This window comes from Kogia breviceps, chromosome 4, assembly GCF_026419965.1.
Source record: "Kogia breviceps isolate mKogBre1 chromosome 4, mKogBre1 haplotype 1, whole genome shotgun sequence".
In the NCBI taxonomy this organism is placed as follows: domain Eukaryota; kingdom Metazoa; phylum Chordata; class Mammalia; order Artiodactyla; family Physeteridae; genus Kogia; species Kogia breviceps.
The window spans coordinates 58,605,711-58,625,048 of NC_081313.1; the positions used below are offsets into that span (position 1 = coordinate 58,605,711).

Consider the following 19,338-nt stretch of genomic DNA (forward strand, 5'->3'; position numbering starts at 1 on the left):
AAAAAGAACAACATGGATAGACCTAGAAGGTATTATGCTTAGTGAAAGAAGTCAGACAAACACTGTACATTATTACTTTTACGTGGAATCTAAAAAATAAAATAAATGAATATAACAAAACAAACTCACAGATATAGAGAACAGATTGTTTGTTACCAGTGGGGAGAGAGAAACAGAGAGGAGCAAGACAAGGGCAGGGGATTAAGAAGTACAAACTACTATGTACAAAATAAGCTACAAGGATATATTGTTCAGCACAGGGAAATATAACCATTATTTTATAACTTTAAATGGCATATAATCTATAAAAGCAATGAATCACTATGTTGTACACCTGAAACTAATATTGTAAATCCACTATACTTCAATTTTAAAAAATGAATAATTCCTTAAATTATAAAAATAAATATGTATAAGGTATAGGATATAAACACACATACATACAAATATATCCTCATATACCTCCCACATAAAAGTCACTGTAAAAGAACACAACGGAACTTTTCAGAATGATAGAAATGTTTACAACTACATTGTAGTGATGGCTGCACAACCCTATAAATTTACTAAAAAAACCACGGAATTGTACAGCTGTAATCGGTAAATGTTACAGTATGTAAACTGTATCTTTCATGTAAACAGCTGTTAAAAAAAAAAAAAAGCCAGCACCTTAATGGGGAAAACTCTAAAGACTTTTTCACTAAAGTCAAAAAAAATAAGGACTTAAACAAAAATAAGAAAAGTTAAGACCTTTCTATTCAAATAGTTGAAATAAAAACTTTGTTTAAAAAAAAAAAGAAAGAAAAAGAAGGACTTAACTAATAAATAACATTAGATAGGTACTTGCTAATGCAATTAGACAAAAGAAAGCAATCAGAGGTATAACAATTGGGGATGTGCATGGCTTGGGGCAAGGGGAGACTATCTCAACCTCAATTCGCAAATAATAAATTTAATTGAAAAACCCAAAAGAATCAATGGAAAAGTTATTCCAAACAATAAGAAAATGCAGTAAAATGGTAGGACATAAAATTACATACAGAAATCAAGCCCTCATATATATAATAATCAGTAAGGAGAAGTAATAAATGGAAAAAAATGAAGTAAAAATAGAAAAGATAACCCCATTAACAATGGCAAAGATAAAAATAGACTTAAATTTAACAATAAACAATATATAACTTATATAAAGAAAACTATAAAACAGCATGCCTGAAGGAAGCAAAATGAACAACAGGGAAGACAAACCATGTTCTTGGAAAGGAAGATTCTCCATCATTAAGGTAGCAGTTTCCTCTAAGATATCTGTTAATTTAATGCAATCCTAATTAAAACATCTTCAGGATTGACAAGCTGATTATAAAGTGAATTTGAAAGAATAAATAAGAATAGCTAGAAAAATCCTAAAAAGGCAGAGCAATGATTGGAGAAAAGTTCAAACTCTCTAAGATATTAAAGCATGTTATGAAACTTCTATGATACAAGCATATATAAAACTTCTATGCAATACAGGCATATAAATAGACAGACCAATGGAGCAAGATAAAGAAATATACCCTAATGCCTATAGAAATTGCGTACATGATTACAGAGCTATTTCAATCAATGGGAGAAAGAAGCACTTTTTAATAGGTAGCATTGTTTCACTGGCCTTACAATATGTTTAAAAGAGAAACTAATTTTGCCTATTTTTTAACTTCTTATATCTGAAATCATATAGTATGCTCTCTATTGCATCAACTCTTTTCACTCAACATTATTTCTTTGAGAGATATAAGCAGTGCTGCATCTATCATTTAATTTGTTCCCTTTTATTGCTATGTAGTATTCCACAATACACATATACAGTTTATTTACCAATCTACTGCTGATGGGCATTTGGGCTGCCATGAGCATTCCTGCAGGAGTATTTCGGTAGATATACGTACTCACTTCTGTTTTTTTTCCAAGGTATAAAATATTTAATAATGCTTCGTTGATTTATGTTTTTTTAAAATGCACTCCTCTGTGATAGGCCTGCATACCCAGACTACCAATCTTACTAAAAGTAAGACAAGCAGATATTGTATGTAGTTTGATGTAATGCAACAAGAAAACTGGATCCAAATCTACCTAAGCCATTAGACAAACATGTGAAATGATGTTTCAAGTATGCAGCCGGCCAAACTTAGAATAACTCAGTTTCTTCAATATATATACAGAATAGAGTTTAAAGAAAAGAATGGAAACTAATGTAAATTAAAAGAAACTTAAGAGACATATTGATCAAATGCACTGTAGAGAGCATCCTGATTTGTGTATTCTTGAAAATTTCCATGAGAAAAAGCTAAAAAAAAAAAAACTTATGAGCTATGTCAACTGATCTACTAGTTCTTAAAGGAGGTACAAATAAAGCTGGTAAAGATTATCTTGTCTTAAAAGTTACCTGTTTTGTATTTACCCACAATAAAAATTGCAGAGCCGAACAGCTATATCTGTCAAAAACCTCAATTTTAATTTTTTAAAATTAATTAATTTATTTATTTATTTTTGGCTGTGTTGGGTCTTCGTTTCTGTGCGAGGGCTTTCTCTAGTTGCGGCGAGCCGGGGCCACTGTTCATCGTGGTGCGCGGGCCTCTCACTATCGTGGCCTCTCGTTGCAGAGCACAGGCTCCAGACGCACAGGCTCAGTAGTTGTGGCTCACGGGCCACATCTGGGATATTCCCAGACCAGGGCTCGAACCCGTCTCCCCTGCATTGGCAGGCAGATTCTCAACCACTGTGCCATCAGGGAAGCCCCCTCAATTTTATTTTATTTTTTTGCGGTACGCAGGCCTCTCACTGTTGTGGCCTCTCCCGTTGCGGAGCACAGGCTCCGGATGCGCAGACTCAGCGGCCACGGCTCACGCGCCCAGCCGCTCCGTGGCATGTGGTATCTTCCCGGACCGGGGCACGAACCCACGTCCCCTGAATTGGCAGGCGGACTCTCAACCACTGTGCCACCAGGGAAGCCCTCAATTTTAATTTAAAAAAAAATTTATAAATGGAAAGGCAGGAGAAAATAAATTGAAAAAATAAAAGTTACTCTTCTCAAAGGCGACCTTCATCAAATCTATTTTTTTTTTTTTTTTTTTTTTTTTTTTTTTTTTGTGGTACGCGGGCCTCTCAACTGTTGTGGCCTCTCCCGCCGCGGAGCACAGGCTCCGGACGCACAGGCGCAGCGGCCATGGCTCACGGGCCCAGCCGCTCCGCGGCACGTGGGATCTTCCCGGACCGGGGCACGAACCCGTGTCCCCTGCATCGGCAGGCGGACTCTCAACCACTGCGCCACCAGGGAAGCCCTCAAATCTATTTTAACACAACAAAAGTATTAGTAGGCAAGAAACTGAAAATCTAATGGAAATAGGAGATAAACACAAAAAAGACAGGACATATATTCTAACAGTTATACACAGTTAAACATATTTTTATGAATTCTGAAGATATGATAATGAGAGGAAGTTACTTTTTTACCATAATCTGAAATCTTGATGCTAAGAACTTTAAAACTTGATATACATATGATTGGGGCCCTGATTTGTATATATAAATTTATATACATACAAATATGTATTTCTAATTACATTGATTTTTAATTTTAAAAAATCAAAACCTAGAAACAGAACACATAAATTCAGTCCATCTGTTAGTAAATGTAAATGTCTAAATAAAAGGAGAAAGCAAGAAAAATTTGTGAACGATTTATGAAAGCAATACCGCAGAACTTCCAGCCAACTTACAAAAAGGAGGAAAAAAAAGACTGAATTTCAAGAGAGAACCATCAGGAGCTTATCTAAAAAAGATGTTATACTTAGAAAAGGATCATAAAATAAAACAGTAGCTCTGCATTGAAGGACGCTTATTTGTTAGTGTGGCAAATCTTTATAGCTCTATCAAAGTCAATATGCAAAAGCAAACTAAGGAAATACAACATTATGTTCTATAGTCAGATCTAACAATTATAGTGAAGATTAAAATTTAGACAAAACTAAAAACATGAAACAAATGGTCAATAGTGGGTGAAAGAAGCATAATGAGGACGCTAGTTAAAAGAATGTTAGTAACTGTTTTTGCTCTTTTGTAGACAAGCTCCCAGCTTTGTATCCAAGTAAAACATTCAAAAACATTTAATATACTATAGAAGCTCAAAAAGTATTAATATAAAAGCATTTCTGGGACTTCCCTGGTAGTCCACTTCAGTGGACTACCACTGCAGGAGGCGCAGGTTCAATCCCTGGGTGGGGGTGGGGGTGGGGCAGGGGACTAAGATCCCGCATGCCACAGCCCCCCCGCAAAAAAGTATTCCTCTTAAACCAACTCAAAAGACTCTAGAATATTAGCTACCAAAACAAGGTATGAATGAAACATTTAAAATTTTCATTTGCTAAGAGTAATCATGATTTAAAGGATAAACTGTAAATTAATATTTGAAGATTGCTGCCAAAAACTTGGTCTACAAAAGCATAGTTGATTACAATCACATAAAAATAATACAGTATTCTAGACAACGAATACAAAATGGACCCACAAGGAAGAGACTGACAGAATAGCAAGTTTATGGGGGATTGGTTTTTTTAATCTATTACTAAATTAACTTTCTTAGGGACTTCCCTGGTGGTGCAGTGGTTAAGAATCCGCCTGCCAATGCAGGGGACATGGTTTTGAGTCCTGGTCTAGGAAGATCCCACATGCCGTAGAGCAACTAAGCCCGTGTGCCACAACTACTGAGCTTGTGCTCTAGAGCCTGCGAGCCACAACTACTGAGCCCATATGCCACAACTACTGAAGCCTGCGCACCTAGAGCCCGTGCTCCGCAACAAGAGAATCCACCGCAATGAGAAGCCTGTGCACTGCAAGGAAGAGTAGCCCCCACTTGCCACAAGAGAAAGCCCACACGCAACAACAAAGACCCATCGCAGCCAAAAATAAAAATAAATAATAAATAAAAATTTAAAAAGAAGACACTGCTACAGATCAAAGGCAATATAACATGACTAAACTCAAGTGTAAAAAGAGAAAGTCATTATCCTTCATTCTTAAATCTTTTTAGGTTGAGGTTTTTAAATAGAAAAATAATCTCTTCTGGGCTAATTTTTATTATTTAAGATTACATATACAAACACAAAATGAAACAATACTATTTTCCTGAAATCCAATCATTTAAATACTCTGAAATTTACATAAAGAGCGTTACTGGAGGGAAAAAACTTCACTTAGTTAGAGGTTGTGATTTTTAACAATTAACTTTTATTAAGTGCCAGAACGTGTCAGAACTGTGCTAAAAGAATGCCATTCACTCTCATTCAAGCCTTGTAGCAAAGATATGTGGTGGACCCGACTAATATTCTTATTTTATAGAAAAGTAAACCACCTTGGAGAGGTTAATCATTTCCCCAAAGTCACATGGAGAGCAGGTGGCAAACCTGAGATCCAAAAATGGATCTGACATCCAAGCCCATCCTTACAGACAGAGTTAAATACTGGGGTACTGCATCACATTCAAGGCCCTTTAAGAGCATATTTTATAGTGAAAAACTTTAGACTTGGAGCACTAGAAATCTGGCAATTTCCAGATACATCTGACTTGATTTTAATATTGTTGATCTACAGGACTTTTTAAAAATCTTTTTTTTTTTGAGATTTGGAAGCGTAACTAAACAAATCCTTAAATCCATCATTTTTGTGGCAGCAAAGCCAGTTTAAAATGAATGTATTTCTTCTTCACTATAGAAGGAATTATTTCACTCTTTTCTCTCTCATCTCACCTCCAGGGCATCTCCCAACAAACTTAAAAGTTGTGATTTCTGGAGTTTCCCTGGTGGCGCAGTGGTTAAGAATTCACCTGCCAATGCACCGGACACGGGTTCGAGCCCTGGTCTGGGAAGATTCCACATGCCGCGGAGCAACTAAGCCCATGCACCACTACTACTGAGCCTGTGCTCTAGAGGCCGCGAGCCACAACTACTGAGCCCGCGCACCTAGAGCCCGTGCTCTGCAACAAGAGAAGCCACCGCAATGAGAAGCCCGCGCACTGCAATGCAGAGTAGCCCCTGCTCACCACAACCAGAGAGAGCCCGTGTGCAGCAGCAAAGACCCAATGCAGCCAAAAATAAGTAAATAAAATAAATAAATTTATTTTTTAAAAAGTTGTGATTTCTGAATATAGTTTAAAAACTACAGCATCAGTTTTTCATATGAAAAAAATTAGAAAATGTTTCCCCAATTCCAAAAGCCCAGATACACACACCTCTTCTAAAATATTTTTGTGTTTTCAAATCTGTCCTTAAATCTGTTACATTTATTACTGGTCATTCTCAGTGCTAAATTTTATTGGCTAAACAATCACCAATTAGTATCTAAGGAAGATGAAAGAACTAGAAATTATTATAAATTGGTAATAGCAGGTAACAATATGAATCCAATCAAATATACATTCCAATATAATTATTTGTACTCAATATGCAAAATCAAATATCACAGTCTTTGTCACGGTTATATGAAACTTCCTTTTGCAAAATATCACAATAATTACCTTGTTATTAAATATTCTATTCACATATTACACCAGAAAAAGTACTCGCATTGGAATCCTGTGACCTTGATTCCCAGGTCAGCTGTGCTAACCAGCTCTGTGACCCTAGGCAAGTTACTTACCCTCTTTAGGCTTCTGTATTCTCATTGGTAATGTGATGCAACTGGACAGGATAATCCTAAGGACCTTTCACCTCTAAATGTTTATAACTGTTTATTTAAAAATATAGCGGTTACTTAAGACTGTGTAAACTACTAGCCTTAAGCTGGTTCCGCTAGTTCATGGAGGCAAGAGAAGGGTAGTAAGGTTCTGGAGAGTAAAATATAGGTTGCTGTGAAAAAAATCAGTCACTTCTCTCTCTTTTTTGTTGTTTTTAAGCTTCTGTTCTATGTTACATAACTGTAAAGCTGTCAGATCAAATTCTGTCAAGTACTTTATGCTCTGCCCATGAGATGAACCAAAAGGCCTAACTAGATTCTACATGAATGAGAAAGCTTAATGTCGCCTTAAGCGAACTAACTCATCAAAAAATTTACGCAGAATGGACAATGAAGTGTAAAAAGTGTCCAAATTAATTTATAAATTAAGCAAATGGCATGCTCATTAATCCTGGATAACCTGTAAAAAAAATTAACGCTCACACCTCTTACATAAGAACTCTAAGATGCCCACCAGCTATTTTACACCCATCTTTTAATAATTTCATTTTTCCTGAAAAATTATCTATTTGCAAGAATGAATGTTCTTAACAAGAAAATATAACAGTTAAAAACCATATTCCTATTATTGTGATTTTTTTTCCCTATTTAGGGTTAATTACTGGATATCAACTATACTCTTAAAACAGGGAAATATATTTTTTTAACTTTAGTTCCTAAATAATTTCAAGATTCTTATAGATTATTGCTATTATCTGGGGGCTTTAGGAGGAGGAGAAGATCCAAAAAATTACGGAAATTTTAGAGCTGAAAGAGTTCTTAGAGAAAAAACAATTATCTCAACCAATCCAAGGCATGATCCTACCTCTCCCCAACACCGAAAATAGCTTAGGTGTCCCAGCAACATAATCCGCAAAGCTCTCAACCTTTTTACACAGAAGTCCTGTTTCTGGACATTATGATTCTCCTCTTGATTCTTTCCTTGTCTCTAACATCATAACCTTCCCTAACGAACCTAGCCCATGTACTACATCAGCTCAACTGAACTCTCTCCCCTACTCACCTTTTATCCTTCTATCCCTCCTACCCACACAAGGCCCTAATTCCTAGATTAACCCTTCTCTGCTCGTAGAGCTGAGTATTTAAGTATGACAAAAATGAAACCACTGAACAGATTGCTACAACTATCAACTCTCAGGTGGGCTCACTGCTCAGAAATCCTTTTCTATCTTCTGAGAGAGGAAAAAGATTTGATACAGGTAAAGACTACCTATAAGTTTATGGGTAATGGGGCAGGAAGTTAAATGCGGTTCATACCTGTTACCTCTTTTTATTTCAAGTAGAAAACAAAATCATCTTTTGAAGTAATAATCACTGAGCCAACAGTGGACTACACACCTGGTTCTATGTGAAACATTTCACATGTATCCCTGATAGAGTTTTTATCCCAAACCCATGAAGCAGATAATTTAATTATCTCATTTGTCAGCTGAGGAAATTAAAACACATAGCAGCAGAGTAACTTGTTCAAGGCACACTATAGTAAATGGCAAAGCTAGAATCTGAACCCAGGCAGTCTAGCTGTGAGGCCTATCCTTTTAGTTACCATGCTATGTCTGAAAGCACAGAGCCTTAGGACCCTAAGATGGTATAAGATTGCTTACACATATCAAGAGAAATCTTACCAGTTTTCTTTCCTCTCCATATCCAGAAAAATGGTCCTAGATCTAAGAAATCATTTAAAGATGAAGGTACTGGGTATCTGGTATGTTATAGGGCTTACAAAAGCAAAACCCAGTCATATGTCATAGAATTTTGTACACGTGAAAGGTAGAATATGTAGAATACTAGTTAAGGGGAGTGTGTTCTTGAGCCAAACTGCCAGGATTACTAGCTGTGTGACCATAGGCAAATTACTTGAACAGACAGAGAAAAAGGAACTCTGAGGAAGGAATAAACTGCAAGGGTAAAACTAATAACTTTGAATACATATTAAAATTTTTACATCTAAAAACAAAAAATTCAGAGGCAAACGTTATATAACCAGTATGACCCGCAAGAGTTAGGTTGCTTAATACAAATACAATGGTTTTTAAACTAAGATGCAAATAAACAAACAAGTGGCATGGACAATTCATAAAACAGGACAAACACCAAAAATGCTCAACTCTTAATTTTTTTAAAAAAGCCTATTGCATGTACTTTTAAAACTAATTTATGAAAAACATTGGTATATACTTACATGTTTATACAGAAGATGATGTGGAAGGGCATACATTATATTGTTATTGTTAACAGTAGTTTTTTGTTTTGTTTTTGTTTTTTTGCGGTATGCGGGCCTCTCACTGTTGTGATAAAAAAAATGTGGCACATATATACAATGGAATATTACTCAGCCATAAAAAGAAACAAAATTGAGTTATTTGTAGTGAGGTGGATGGACCTAGAGACTATCACACAGAGTGAAGTAAGTCAGAAAGAGAAAAATAAATACCGTATGCTAATACATATATATGGAATCTAAGAAAAAAAATGGTTCTGAAGAACCCAGGGGCAGGACAGGAATAAAGATGCAGATGTAGAGAATGGACTTGAGGATGCGGGGAGGGGGAAGGGTAAGCTGGGACGAAGGGAGAGTGTGGCATGGACTTATATACACTCCCAAATGTTAAATAGGTAGCTAGTGGGAAGCAGGCACATAGCACAGGGAGATCAGCTCAGCTCAGGTGCTTTGTGACCACCCAGAGGGGTGGGATAGGGAGGGTGGGAGGGAGACGCAAGAGGGAGGAGATATGGGGATATATGTATAGCTGATTCACTTTGTTGTAAAGCAGAAACTAACACACCATTGTAAAGCAATTATATTCTAATAAAGATGTTAAAAAAATTTTTTTAAGTTATACAAAAAAAAAAAAAAAGTGCTTATAACTGAAGCTTCCACTTGACTGACTACATATAGTACTACAGAATACATGCGCCTCTAGAACATGTCAGCTACTCTAGCCCTTCATGACCCAGCTTACTAACACTGTTTATCTCACAGGAACGGTCTACAAACACTAGGAAGGGCAAAATAAGAACTACTTAAATGAATACACCATAAAGTTTTGTCCTTCATTTCAACATTAGACAATCTAAATTTATTTTTTTTAACCTGGTTTCCTTACCATGTCACAGGTCTGATTTTATAGTGCTTAAAGTGAACAGGGGTTTGGTAGGAAACCTCAAGGACACAGGCAATTTTTAAAGACAGGAGTCCAAACAACATGCATACTGTTGTAGATATCTTTAACATAAAATACCACAGGTTTGTCTCATTTAGAACCACGAAGATGGATATTTTCATTTTAAAGGAAATACTCAGAACAAAAGGCAAAAACAAAACAAAACTTGGTGCTTAATTTTGGCATATGATTTATGAAATATTCTGCTGAGTCACAATCACCACCACCAAAACCACCCCACCCCATCCCCTAGTATTTTCACTGCACAAATAAATGTAACCAAGGGCTGCTGCTATCTGCAGAGTATCACCCCAACTTGGAAAAACAGCAGCCTCCAAACCACAGGCTAACCCTTCCAGGCTTCTGGAAGAAGACTCAGGGCCCCACACACCTGCTCTTGCAATCCTCATGCAAACTCAGGTGTGTATGCTTACCCAGGTCAAGTGAAATTGTTTTCTTACCTTTCACTGGCAGCAGTCCCGGGGGGAAAAAAGATAGTAGTAGCCTTCCTCTCTGGCTTCAATACATATTTACTACATAAATGAATGACTGAACAAAGGTTTGTATAAATAAACCACACACTGGTGCTAGGAGCAAGAGCTGCCACAGATGAAACACGTGAAATTCTGCTGCTAAAGAAGGAGCAATGGATAGTCTCTCAACAGGCAGAGACAGAAATGAAGACCCTCTAGTAAAGCAACTATACTCCAACAAAAATTAATTTAAAAAAAAATAAAATAAGAAAGGAAGACCCTCTAAGCAGATGGGAATGCTAAATGGAAGCCAGAAAGCATGCTGAGAATGGCAAGTAGTTGGATTCACCAACAGAGTTAAGGTATATAAAAAGTAGTGGTAGGTACACTAGGAAAATAAATTGACGATAGAACATAACAGGCCAAGAACACCAGACTAAAGAGTTTGGACTTTATTTGGCACACAGAAGGAGGCAATTTAAAGATCCTGAGCAAAAAAGAGACATCCAAGGCTATGCTTTAAGACAATTTATCTAGCAGCTGTGTGTAGGATGGATTAATAGGTAGAAATGAAGGCAGACAAGTTGAGAAACTCATGAGTTTCTCATAAGTTCCTTGTGCATAGTTCTTTTAACATACATATTACATGAGAGTGTGATTTACTTTTCTTCGTCTATTCTACCAGGCTCAGAACTCCAGAGAAGCATAATCCATTTTTCCAAACATATAAAAAGTAGGGATGAATCAAATGATCTCTGATGTCCTTTCTAACTAGTAACTTAGGTGTCTATGTTTGATTACTTAAAGAATGAAGATAGGAAATAATTTACAAAGGGGTGGATCATCAAAATTCATTTATAGCCACTTTTTATAATTCAAAATGTTTTCTGATGATGAAAGATCATTCACTGCTTGCTTACCTTGCACGAGGCATTATGTTCAACACCCTACACATATTATATCACTTATTCCTCAAAATGACCCTATGAGGCAGGTATTCATACATTCTTCCAACGAGGAGCCTCAGGTGTGAAAAGGTTGAGTAAGTTGCCCAAGTTCACACAGCTAGTAAGCGGCAGAGTCAGTCTCTAAACCCAGACAATCTCTCTCCAGAACCTGGATTTAACCAGGTTCCCAGGTCAAGACAAAAGGTCAGTATAACCCATAATGTATCTAATCATACAGTTATCATAGAATATATCAAGCATATTGTTCAGTCACTCTTTAAGTGTTAGATTTTTAAAAAATCTTGCAATATCCTCTCTTCAGACTTTAGATACTTGTTCTAATCACTATGATCCATCTTCGTCAGAATTTTTAAATGTTTACTACATCATAAATAGAAAGCCAACTGTTCTAAAATAAAAGGGAAACTTGAAAGCTGACAAAGTAAAATGCTTACCAAATATTTCTTTAACAAATTACTACAAAATAGAGCTAAGGGAAAAAACCGAAATTACAGTTTTTTATTATCCATTGCTTGAGATTCAGTTGATACTGGACTCAATATAAATTATGAGCAAGTTTTTTTTTTTTTAAGTTAAAGCAAAATGACCCTAGAATAGGGCATCATTATTAGGGTTCTGACTGTCCAGATGCAGAGATGGAATAGAATCCCTGCCCTCTTCATGCATCAGACAATGAACATCCACATTTTAAGAAAACCACACTGAAAAACTGGAATGCCTCCAGTGGAAAACAACCAGGATGGCAAAGGATCTGGAATCCACGGTACAGTAAATGAGGAACAGGAATTGGAAGAAATCAGTGAGGGCATGTCTTGCTGGGGAAGTCTTGGAAGGGAGGCAAGAAAGTTCCCTTCAAATATATGAAGAGTCAATACGCAGATGAAAACTTAAGACTTTTTCAACATATCTCTAAAGAGTAAAATAAATGGGCCTTCCCAACAATAAATTCTACCCACAAATGTATCACGCCGCATGAACACACAGACCAACCAATTAGCTGATCAAAGAGTACTGTTAGTACAGCTGATACATTCCAACTCTGGTTGGCGTAACATCTCTCTCTGCCCCATTGTAAATAAAGGCACAAGAACATCCTTGAGCCAGTTCTAGAAAGGAGAGCCAAGAGCTTCTAGACTTCAGTTGAGTGGTTATTTGTGTATGAAATTGTAAAATCATATGAATCATTTTATAAAATAAAACTATGCTTTTTGTTGTTGTTGTCACCATTCTGAGAAGCTACTCAGATATAAAAAGTTAGTATTCTCCAAACAAAATTTACTCAGAATCACTTCAATTTCTTTTTTCATGGTTTAGAAAATTTTATCAAGAAATCTCCTCAGCCTTGAAATTAATTTCAAAGACTTTTCGATATGCATTAACTTACAAAGCTAAATATCAAGACTTCTAACATGTGGTTGTTTTTTGCTAAATATAGCTCTATTTTCCACTCATATGATTAAGTAATTAATAGAAAACAGATTCTTAGTCTGGGATCCACAAAAGCTATAAAGGGGACTACATGAATTACTTTCAATTTTTCAAAAAACACGTATTTCCCCTACATAATACACAAAATAATGAAAACCAAAGATATTCTTGGTTTTAACTAGAATTCTACCAACTCAACTCATTTTGGTTATACTTTATCTCAGGTAAAGCAAAAGCTCCGACAAGTGGTAGAGAAATCACAATTTTAAAAATTTAAAAGTAAATCAGTGCTTTGAAATGTACCTCAAAAAAGTGTTGTACATGGCACGATGTGGGAAGAAGATAATAAAAAGGAGAAAAAGATTAGAAACACTGAACTAGATACCAAAAACAAACAAAAAAAAACCCAAAAACTATCCTAATCTCATTGATGATAACATTAGTTGTAGCTCACCTTTAGGAACATTATCACATTTACCTCCGCCAACATTTTGAGATAAGCCCTGAAAGCACTGTTAATATGTATAAGACTTTAGAGGGACTTCCCTGGTGGTCCAGCGGTTAAGACTCCGTGCTTCCACTGCAGGGGGCTCGGGATAGATCCCTGGTGGGGGAACTAAGATTCCACATGCCTTCCCATGTGGCCAAAAAGTAAAAAAAAAAAAAGACTTCAGACTAAAAAGTTCCTTATCAGTACAGTTTATTACTTTATCAATCATTGTACAACAGAGTCAAGCTCATTGACTTTTTCTTCACAGCTATTCATTCTTAAATTGGCTTCTCCCCTTATCGCTATACTTATATTACTTCTCTTAAGGCCTCCAATAACCTCTCAATTCCCAAATTCAAGGGATTATTTTCATTCTCACCCCTCCTGTCCTTATGACAGACCAGACCCAACTGACTATTTTCTGCCACTTAAAAGTTTCCCTCCTTCCTTGGACAACACTCTCTCTCAATTCTATTTTTTAGCTTCTTTCCCTCAGTTTCCTTCAACAACTGAACCCTCTCTCTCCTCTGCACAATCCATAAATGCAGGGGTCCCCCAACATGCAGTCTGGCACTTTCTTAAAGAATACAATTTACTAAGTTGATTTGTTCCCTATTTGCAAAAATCTTTGTGCATTTAGATTTTAAGGAATTTTTAACATTTTAATCTACAATACTTCACTAAACTACAAACACCATGACGGTGGGGTCTATTTGGTTTTGTGGTCCATAATATAAGACACTCAGTGTTTGCTGAATACTTGAAAGCTACGTTTGGTGTAACCTAAAACTAACATCTCATTGGAGCAGCCTGTAACTAAAATCATGCTTTTTTTTTTTTCTAAAGTATGTGCTAAGTCACAAACTTTCTGGCCCCCAAAATAGGTTGGCCTAGATGAGTAGATCCCTCCTACAGAGCAGAAAAACCCTAAGGTTTCACATACCAGCTCTAAAATTCAATGAGTCTAATAATTATCAGCTGTTCCCAGATTATCTTTAAGTCATCACACCTCTTCCTTAATAAATACAACCTTGAGTAATTTTGTTGTTGTCCTACTAAAGAATTGTGAAATACCCCTACTACCCATGAAACATGCCAAATTTAGTACTTTAATTTCAGGGTTAAACATACAAAGGATCAGAAGCCTAATGGTGTGGGATAAGAAAATCACTGTAAACACAATAATCGTGCAATTCTTTTTTTCAATTTAGAATCATAAAATCTTAGAAATGGAAATAAACATGGAAGTTTTAACTTCCTACTCAACCAGTGATCCTTTCTACAGAATCCTTGATATTTTTTGAAAACCAGCCCGAATACTCAATCCTTTTGTATTCTAATTAACTCTAAAAAGTAAATCTGGGCTTCCCTGGTGGCGCAGTGAATGGGAGTCCACCTGCCGATGCAGGAGACGCGGGTTCGTGCCCCGGCCCGAGAAGATCCCACATGCCGCGGGGTGGCTGGAGCCTGCGAGTCCGGAGCCTGTGCTCCGCAACGCGAAAGGCCACACTGAGAGGCCCGCATACCGCAAAAAAAAAAAAGTAAATCTTGGGCATATGACTGAACCTAACACACACTGAAGGCTTAACAAGGGTTAGTTAGGTAGGAGATAAGTAGAAAAATGTTAGAGGGGTTTTTTTTCTCTTTTCAATTTCTCAACCATTGGTATAATAATGTTCAAAATCTCAAGCCACATTAAAGATAAAAAAGCACACCAAGATCACTTCCAAACTCAGGTTAATTAAATACAAGAGTACCAATTCAGTGAACCTCTCTGACACGTGTATTAAGAGAATCAGTGTAAAGATATAAGGATTGTGTCTGACTACGTGCTGAACTTGCCGGCAGGAACAATCTCAATCCCTTGGGACCTAGCACAGGCCCAGTCAGGGCACAAGCAATCCTTAGCAGGCAATCTTTACTTCCTTAAGTTCTCTGAAACAAGACATCTCTCAGCTCATCTCTTGATGTCCAAGGTCCCTTTCACCTCCATAATTCTTCCCACAGAACATGTCATTAAGGAGTGGCATGACACTTCTACTAAGGATGGTACATGATATGGAATCATGTGTTTGCAGAGATGCTAAGTGAAAGAGTCTTCAACTAATCAGAAAAAAAGTTTAGAGTAATTTAATAAAGAGGATGACTCTCAAAAGCATGTAACTATAAAATATTTTGTTTTCTCCAAATCAAAGTTAAGCCTTTTGTTTGATGTATATTGTATCTTTATTAGAGAAATGATACCAGTTGTAATGATTCGAATACTATTTCAAAGGTCAGTCTCATTTGGAACTTGTTAGAACCTAAAATCCACAGGTAAAGCATGTTAGGTTATAATCACTCAAGCAGCAGACCAATGTTGCTACTCATATAAGCTAAGTTCCCTAAGCCAATCCTCATCATAAATTCAAAGAGAGGAGTTCACTGTGACAGCTACAAGCTTTCCGTGAAAGGCTGTGATAGTTTACCTTTACTTGTACTGGAAGTCTTATCACAAATGGACTTTTCCCAGGTTCCTCTCACCACCACATTCCCTGGTCTCCCCCCACCAGAAAAACCAAACAACAAACAAGCAAAGGTTTTTAAAAACCAAAAACTTAGTCTCATCTACATACCAAAAACTTAATCTTGTCCATGTTAGTCACTAAAAATCGTTCCTCTTGAGGGAGAAAAGCTAAATACAGTTTGCAAAAATAACCTGTACATCTTTTGTACATACATACATAAATGCAAGCAAACGATACAACGCACATCAAACCCAGATCCATTTTAGTGAATTCCCTCCAGGGCCCAAATGTGTGTATTATGCAACTGCCACCATTCCAGACTTTAATCCCTGTCTGTGATGCAGTGATAAAATAAAGATGACCGGAGTATAATCTACTAGGTACGTACGTATGTTTGCGAGGAGACAAGTTAAAACAAGAATTACCAAATTCTCTGGAACCGTGAAAATGACGGAAGGTGTAACAGTTCTAAATCACAACTTTTCCTTTGGGTAGTCTTTTAGCAACCTGTCCCTACCCCCCTCAAAATCCTCACACGAGAGCGTTTTCATTGAGGTTTTGAAACGATATCCCAAAGGAGGAAGGGATAGTGGTTATTTTAGAAGCTACTCCAGGTAGAACACTCATACCACTTTCCAGAAGCTGAAAAGCTAGTGAGATACTTCACCCCCTCTCCCAAAGGGCGATAATGGGAGTAAATGTAATCCAGATCCCTGAGCCATAAACAATCCAAAGCTTCACCCACTGATTTCCTAGGGCACAGGCCTCGAAACATTGCATAATGGGCAGCTAAGAATCAGAAAAAAAATGTAATGACCTACATTCTAGAACGGAATCTATACAATACCTATTCCAAAAGTGGTTAAAGGTAAGAGAGGCGGTCAGAGCATCCGTGGCTGAACCCGAGTCCAAACGCTTCCGCCCCACCAGCCACCAGGTCCGCTTCCCCCACGCCGAGGCGACCGACCGGGCGAACAGGCTCCAGGTGGGAGAGGTGGGAGGGGAGGGGAGTAGAGCAGGCACAACAAGCTGCAGCTGGGGAGCGGGCCGCGGCGGGCGGAGGAAGGAGAAGGAGGCATTCCCTCACACAAAATGGTGGCTCTGGAGTGGAGGCCGACGCACCTGGGGCGCGCCACACGCCCCTCGGGGAAGCAGGCCAGTCGCCCGCAGCTGGACGCGCGCCCCGGGCCCGGGTGGCCAGGCGTGGGCCTGCGCCGCGCCCGAGTCCTCGGGGCAGCCCGCAGCTTGTGGTCCGCGTCACCGCCCGCAGGCGGGGGTGCGGGGCCGGGGCCGGCGGGGCGCGAGGCCGGACCGGGCAGCCTCGGCCTGGGCCCGCGGCCCCCGCCCGAGACGGGCCGCGCACTCACCTTGGACGCGCCGCCGGAGCCCGGGAAAGGAGGCGGAGCCGCGGGAATGAATGAAGCCGGCGGCGGCTCGCTGGCGACCCCCGGCCGGGCCCGGGCCGCGCCGCTCGCGGCTTCCGGGGCCGGTACAGCCGCCTGCCCCTCGCCCGGGACGCCCGGCTCCTGGTCGGCGGGTCGGCCGCAGCCCACCGTGCCCTCCGCCAGCGTGACGCACTCGCGCCGCAGCGCCTCCAGCCTTTGCAGCCGCGCGGCGCCCGCGCCCACCGCGAATCCCCCCGCCCGCCCGCGCCGCGCGGCCCCTCCTCAAAGCCTGGGACGCCGCCCTGCCTCCCACCGGGCTCGCTGGTTAGGCGGGCTCCGGGCAGGTGCGGGCTAGGCCGGCCGGAGGGCGCCACGCGGCCGCCGCCCCGCCACCCGCGCCCCCTCTCCCCGCTCCCGCCGCCGTCGCTAGTCAGAGCGCGACGCCCCAACTCAGGCAATGGCCGGGTATTAAAGAGTGACCTTGGCTTAGGTATAAAAATAGGTACGGGTAAGCTGCGGGGACCACGACGCTGAATTTGCGTATTCCCTTAATGTCAACATTCGCAGGATCCCGTTTGCACGCCCCAAGGAGTTCTCCTCTAGCGAGGGGCGGGACCTCCGGGCATTTACCCAGGGTGGGCGAGGCCTCCCGGCCTCGGACAGGGATGCGGAGGGTGCGGACGAGGTCCACAGGCCCCCACCGGCCACCTCCCTCCGAAACCCACTGCCACACTGGAGGATGGAAGGCGAAAGGAAGTCGAGAGGCCCCTTCACAATTTGGACAAGCCCAAGTGCCCAGACTTCCATCTTGAGATTACAAGGAACCACCAGATTCCTGCGTTGAGCCTTTCTCTTGCAGAAACTAGCACACGCAAAACTATCCCCAACCCAGAAGGACCGCGCTCCACCCTCCTTTCCTCCGCTTCCTCTTCCAATTCATTTCCCTTGCCTTAGCGCCCAGGGCCCTTTTGCTAATTACACTCCCACGGAAGAAAGATAAACTCTCAAGTATTTAAAGCATGGTAGGTTTCTTCAAAGTAATGCATGCCATGGTTTAAATATGTTTAATAAATGTACTGAGGAATAGTATTGTATTTGAGTAATTTTAATACTTCCTATTATCCATAAACTCTGGAAAATAAACTGATCATTCAAGAGCTGTGGCACTGTTTTTAGCCCATCCAGTACCTTTGAAATTGCTTCTTTAATTCCTCAGAAATATTTAGCAATCATAGTACCGACCTTTCATGAAGTTACTAACGATCAATGAGATCAGTAGATACTTAAAAGTATACTTGTTGATGCAGAGATATTTGGCTCAGATTTTTTTCATAAAATAGACTTTTCTACCTTCAGTTGCTCGTAAGAATCAACCTCACATCTGTAATTTTTTTATTTGTAATATTTAATTAGCAGAAATCTTAAATGTTATACATAAAGTAGTTACCATTTTTGTGGACCTTAACAATGAACTAGATTTAATTGAGCAGGAAATTTGAATAGTTGGGGTTTGTTTTTTTTTTAATTTTTTAATTTTATTTTTTTATACAGCAGGTTCTTATTAGTCATCCATTTTATACACATCAGTGTATACATGTCAATCCCAATCGCCCAATTCATCACACCACCATCCCCACCCGCTGCGGCTTTCCCCGCTTGGTGTCCATACGTTTGTTCTCTACATCTGTCTCAATTTCTGCCCTGCAAACTGGTCCATCTGTACCATTTTTCTAGGTTCCACATATATGCGTTAATATGCGATATTTGTTTTTCTCTTTCTGACTTACTTCACTCTGTATGACAGTCTCTAGATTCATCCACGTCTCTACAAATGACCCAATTTCGTTCCTTTTTATGGCTGAATAATATTCCATTGTACCAGATGTACCACATCTTATTTATCCATTCATCTGTTGATGGACATTAAGGTTGCTTCCACGTCCTTGCTATTGTAAATAGTGCTGCAATGAACATTGGGGTGCATGTGTTTTATCCACAGCAAATGTTGAATGAATGAAGTTATATAACTCTGGAATTTATATTTCTAGGGCTGTATGTAAGTCGGAGTTCCCAGGGCAATTCCAAGCAATTGCCACTTGGGAAGATGTTCTTTTGGCTACCAAACTACTGGTGTTGAAGCCTTGGGCCATAGAGT

At 39.3% G+C, this 19,338-nt stretch overlaps 1 protein-coding gene across 5 annotated transcripts in view; it reads right to left on the reverse strand.

Moving 5' to 3' along the window:
• The window catches only part of FAM169A (family with sequence similarity 169 member A), a 101,487-nt gene that overhangs the window by 45,960 nt on the left and 36,189 nt on the right, over nucleotides 1–19,338 (reverse strand). Inside the window, exon 1 of one of the 5 annotated variants that reach the window (XM_067031157.1) lies at nucleotides 17,664–17,749. The exons of 1 other annotated variant lie outside the window; for it this stretch is intronic. The gene's annotated coding sequence lies outside the window, so the exon portion shown is untranslated. Of the gene's footprint in view, nucleotides 1–16,645; nucleotides 16,961–17,165; nucleotides 17,294–17,663; nucleotides 17,750–19,338 lie in introns of those variants that run through there. 3 more of the 5 variants (XM_059062756.2, XM_067031155.1, XM_067031159.1) reach the window with 3 other exon arrangements.